We start from the raw sequence: 5,836 nt of genomic DNA, 5'->3' as shown, positions 1-5,836 counted from the left end.
TTCACAGTCTTTGCTTATCATGACTATCTTTTGCAACCCAGGTGTAGCACTTTGCTGTCAGGCAATGGAGCTTAAAGTCTCAGACAACTGGTCAAAATACTTGTTTTGAATTTCTTACAATTTTTGTCATCACAAATATTATCATCTCAACAATTCAAATAAAAAGTCGAATCGTTAAAAAATACATGAATTTCAGAATATCTTTTTTTTTATTTCATTTATTACATTAATAATATGTCACTCCACGAGTTGAGTACATTATCTTGACTGCTTTTTCCGTGAGAGTCGCAGAGATGTTACCGCTTTATCATGGGGCCAAATCCAGTTTTCGGAGGCCAGGGTATATCCCTGGACGAGTTGCCAGCTCATCGCAGGGCCCTCTGACGGCAGAGACTGCCACACAAGGTGCCAACTGCGCATCAGGAGCATTTTCGAGTTCAGTATCTTGCTCAAGGATACTTCGGCATGTAGTTCGGTTCCGCCCAGGGTTCGAACCAGCGACCTTCTGGTCACTGGTCACCTGCTCTACCCACTGAGCTACAGCTTCCCCTAAAAAAAAATAAAGCTTCTTATGAGTACTCTGTATTCAAGTGCCCCTCTATATGTTCAATGGGATTGATATCAGGTGACTGTGGAGGGAAGTCCATGACAGTTGGGACTCCATCAGGCTTGTAAAGATATTCATGGACTTCTTTCAAACATTTAACTTTACACTCAAATTGTTGAGCTGATATCATTTGCAACATGGCAAAAAAATGATAATTCATTTTAAACAATCTTTTACCATCTAGAAATTATTCTGTATGTTTAGATGAAGGGAGTTTACAGAGGTAAAGAACAGACAGATAGTTGATTGTTTTTTTTAATATTCAAATATGAAAGATGAGCCATCTGATATGCAATATACAGATGTGGTTATGCATAAGTAAACTTGTATATTTACTTAAGGCCTATAAATGCTAGAAATTAAACTTGTGGATTTATTAGTTTTGTTTATCCAGCTCAAAGTCACAGTCGCCCCAAATATTTTAGACAAGCTTTAATAAAATAAAACATCAGTTTGTAGCTACAAACTGAGTACTGATCAAAAAACACATCCTCTAATATTTCCTTTTATTACAGTGCCACCTAGTGGACTTAACCCTGACTAGAAAATTGTGCAAATAATCCCTTGATCAAGTTGGCAGACGGACATCTAGTGGTGGGGATGTTACAACTCATAAGTTCATTTACTCAAGTAATATACCAGAGAAATTCATCACTTAAATAGTATTTTGAGTACAGCTATAGGATTCTGTAGGGTCCCATGAATTTAATAGATGTTTTGATATTATTTTTCTTTCAAGAAAACCCACAACATGAACTGGGAGGCCCTAGGTCAGGGGTCAGAAACCTTTACTATCAAAAGAGCCATTTTGATGATGATAAAAAAAATACACATATTATTCATTGTCATGTATAATGTCAAAGCCACAGGGAGCCACTGCAGAGGGGCAAAAGAGCCGCAGGTCGCAGACCCCTGGTCTAGGTGAGTTGGTATGGAATGACCCACTGGTGATTTCTGGCACTATTTTATCAGCTTTCATGTCTCCATTATCAACTAAATGAACGAATACACTTACATTTTGTCCTGTGTTGTTGACAGTTGAAACTGAGGAATAGAGTGATCTGGTTATCTTTGTGACAGTAGCGCTAACAACACTAGCATTTGAACAGGCTGGGGGTGGGAAAGTTGTCTGTTTCCACTTTAAGTAAAGGATCTGAAAACATCTTCCTCCACTGCAAACATCAATCGAGATATCAACGAGAGATCCAGGTTGGACAGAGAAGTAAGAGCAACATGAAAAGAATTCGCTGCAGTCAATCCAGTTAATGAAATAAAGAGCACGGCTGAGTTGCGAAGTACTCCTCAGGGTAAGATGAGATCTGTCCTTCACTGTAACCGATTTCAAATGGTGCTAGAAACAAAAGCAGACTCTGAACACCAAAAGAAATCGGTCAACCTTGGATTGAGGACAAAGAGCTTGTGCTGTCCAAACATCGCTGTAGATGGAAGGTTTGTAGCCCACCGAGCACTGCTTCAGGGAGTGATACTTTGCAGGTGAAGTTGTCCGTCTTTCACCTTTCTCTCTGGAATCGTCGTGTGACACTTCATAGCTGCCTGTTGCTTGGCCAGTGAAATACACTTCCCACCCCAAGAACACTGATTTCAAATGGTGCTAGATAGATGACAATACTCTAAGCCACCATCTGAAACCAGCTTCCAAGGGGGGCACTTCACACAGAAGGCATCCTCCTGTGGTGCAAAACACATTGAATCTAAAAGATAATGAAAAAAAAACATTAATAACAGAAGAAAAAGAGACAATTATAATGGATGTGGTACAACCAGCAAACATTTCACTATTGAAACAGGGAAATTAGAGAGAACATAAGTGATTTGGATGCAGCAGCACACACACCTACCTTGTTATCTGCATATACTGTAATTGGAAAGATTCATGTAGAAGTGAAGAAGTTACTGATATGGCACATTTTGAAATTAATTACAAGTATTTGTTATTATGGTTAAGCATTAAAGGTCCAGTGTGTAGAATTTAGTGCCATCTAGCATTGGAGTTGCAGATTACAACAGGCTTTATACAAAAAATTATGCTCGCTACCTGTAGAGTGCCGTATTAATGTACTGCTAATGCAAACTGAACATTTCCTACTACTGCAGGTTCTATGGAAATTGTTTTCTCTCCTGTGTTTATGACTCGAGAACTGGTGAAAGATTTCCATTTTCTTTTTTTCATTTCAGAAGAATTTTTTTTGTGGGAAAATCTTTTCATGTGTGATTTTTTTTTTCATGTCCGAAATTTTTTTCTCGTGTGTGATTTTTTTTTTCATGTCCGAAATTTTTTTTCTCGTGTGAATATTTTTTTTCATGTCCGAATTTTTTTTTCTCGTGTGTGATTTTTTTTTCATGTCCGAAATTTTTTTCTCGTGTGAATATTTTTTTTTCATGTCCGAAATTTTTTTCTCGTGTGTGAATATTTTTTCATGTGTGGACAATTTTTTTCTCATGTGTGGAAAAAAAATTTCAGGAGAACATTTTTTTCATGTGTGAAACTGAGCAGGAAAAAAAATCATGAGAATTCCTCTTTTAATTTCAGGAGATTTTTATTTTTATTTTTTTCATTTCAGAACATCTTTTTTTTCCATGTGTAAAACTGACTGGATTTCTTTTTTCATGTGTGAAACCAAGCGAAAAAATAAAAAATCATGAGAATTTTTTTTTCATGTGTGAAATTTTTTTTCATGTGTGAAAATATTTTTTTTCATCATGTGTCAGTTTTTTTTTTCCACGTGTGAAAATATTTTTTTCATCATGTGTCAAAGTTTTTTTTTTTCATGTTTCAATTTCTTTTCTTTCATGTGTGAAACTGAGCGAAAAAAGGGATTTTTCTGTTAATTTCAGAACAGCAGACCTGCCAACCCCACCCACCAGTGAGATACCTAACACCATAATACATAATATGCAATATACCCAACCTTTTTTTGAGGCGGTTCAGCCATGGCACGCAAGCCTACAGTTTTGTCTGTAGCAGTAATGGATTCGGGGAAACGTTACGGTTAGCCTACTATTTGCAACACACACACAACATCGATGAACGGTAACTTTGACGAGTGGTCAACAACACCGTCCGGCAAACTCCACGTCTTAATTTTACCTTTTCAATGCTGTTTGCATTGGCTGAGAACTATAGGGATGCAGGCGATTAGCAGTGACAGCAAGCGGGCGAAGAGGGATCGGTTATCTGGCCACCCTGGCTTGCTTGAGGCACTGAATTGAATTGAATGCGCAAAGTATTTGGCTAGGAGGGGCAGGTGGGCGAGGGTGTTAAAATGTAACGCTCTGATTGACCAAAAGCTTTTCACTCCACTTACACGCAGATTGTTGTGGCTCAGCGGCAGAATCAACTTCATAGATTGAACTTGCATAGTTTTTTTTTCATGTGTTAAAATGTTTATTCTCATGTGGGAATAAATACATACATTTCAGGAAAAAATTGAATGAAAAATGAAATGAACTGAGTGGATTTTTTTTTCACGTGTGAATCATTTATTTTTCCATACGTGAAACCAAGTGAGGCATTTTTTTTTCATGTGTGAAAATCTTCTCAATTAAATTTTTTTCCATCTGTGAATTTTATTATGTGTGAAAATCTTTTTTCATATCAATTTTTTTTCATGTGAATTTTTTTTTTCATGTCAATTTTTTTCTTCATGTGTGAAACTGAAAAAAAAACATGAGCATTTTTCTTTTCATTTCAGGAAAAGAAAAATGAGTAATTTGAGTAATTTTTTTTAGTGTCAATTTTTTTTCATGTGTCAATTTTTTTTTCATGTGTGAAACATTTATTTTTCTATACCATTTTTCCAAGTGAGGAATTTTTTCATGTGTGAAAATCTTTTCAATTATTTTTTTTTTCATCTGTGAATTTTATTATGTGTGAAAATCTTTTTTCATATGTCATTTTTTTTTTCATGTGATTTTTTTTTCCATGTGTGAACTGAGTGGACTTTTTTAAAAAAAAATTTGAAATGAAGAAAGATTTAACACATGAAAAAAAAGTCCACTCAGTTCACACATGGAAAAAAAAAAATCACATGAAAAAAAAATTGACATATGAAAAAAGATTTTCACACATAATAAAATTCACGTGTTAAATCTTTCTTCATTTCAATTTTTTTTTTATCGTGTGCCAAATTTTTTTTTCATGTGTGAAACTGAAAAAAAAAAAGATTTTTTCTTTTCATTTCAGGAAAAAAAATATGTTCATGAGTCATTTTTTTTAAGTGTCAATTTTTTTCCTGTGTCAATTTTTCTTTCATGTGTGAAAAACTTCATTCATGTGTCCAATTTTGTTCATTTGAAACCCTTTTTCATTTCAATTTTTTTTTCATGTGTCAAATGTTTTTTTTTTCATGAAACTGAAAAAAGAAATTCTTTTCATTTCATGACATAAAAAATTTTGTGTCAATTCATTTTTCATGTGTGAAAATCTTTATTCATGTTTCAAATTTTCTTTCATGTCAAATGTTTTTTTTCATGTGTGAAACTTTTTTTTTCCACATGTGAAACCAAGTGAAAAAAAATAACATGAGAATTTTCCTTTTCATTTCAGGAAATGTGTTAAATTTTTTTTGTGAATTTTTTTTTTCATGTGTCAATTTTTTTTTTTTTTTAAATCGTGTCAATTTTTTTTTTTTTTTTAAATCGTGTCAATTTTTTTTTTCCAAGTGTCAATTTTTTTTTTCCAAGTGTGACACATTTTTTATCCATATGTGAAACCAAGTAAAATACATTTTTCTTTTCATTTCAGGAAAAAAAAATGTTCATGTGTCAATTTTTTTGAGAATGTTTTTCATGTTTTTTTTTCATTACAGGCCAATTTTTTGAGTGGATTTTTTTTTATGTGTACATTTTTTCCCTTCTTGAAACCGAGTGAAAAAAAAAATCATAAGAATTTTTCTTTTGATTTCAGGAGAAAGTAAATTTTTTTAATTTCGGGACAATTTTTTATTAAAGTGTGAAACTGAGTGGAATTGTTTTTTCATGTGTCAAAAATTTGTTTTTAACTGTGAATCTTTTTTTTCATGTGTGAAAGAGTAGAAAAATTGTCTGAAACAGTGAAAAAAAAATCCCCAGGAGAATCTTTTATTTCACGAGAATATTTTTTCCCTGTGTTAAACAGTAAAAAACTTCTTTTCTTGAGATTTTTTTTTTTTCATGTGTGAAACGGATTGAAAAAAAGTTTTGGCAGGATAATTTTTTTTGTGAGGCTTA

The sequence above is a fragment of the Pagrus major genome, chromosome 7 (assembly GCF_040436345.1).
Source record: "Pagrus major chromosome 7, Pma_NU_1.0".
NCBI lineage: Eukaryota > Metazoa > Chordata > Actinopteri > Spariformes > Sparidae > Pagrus > Pagrus major.
Note: the sequence above shows the minus strand (reverse complement) of the source record.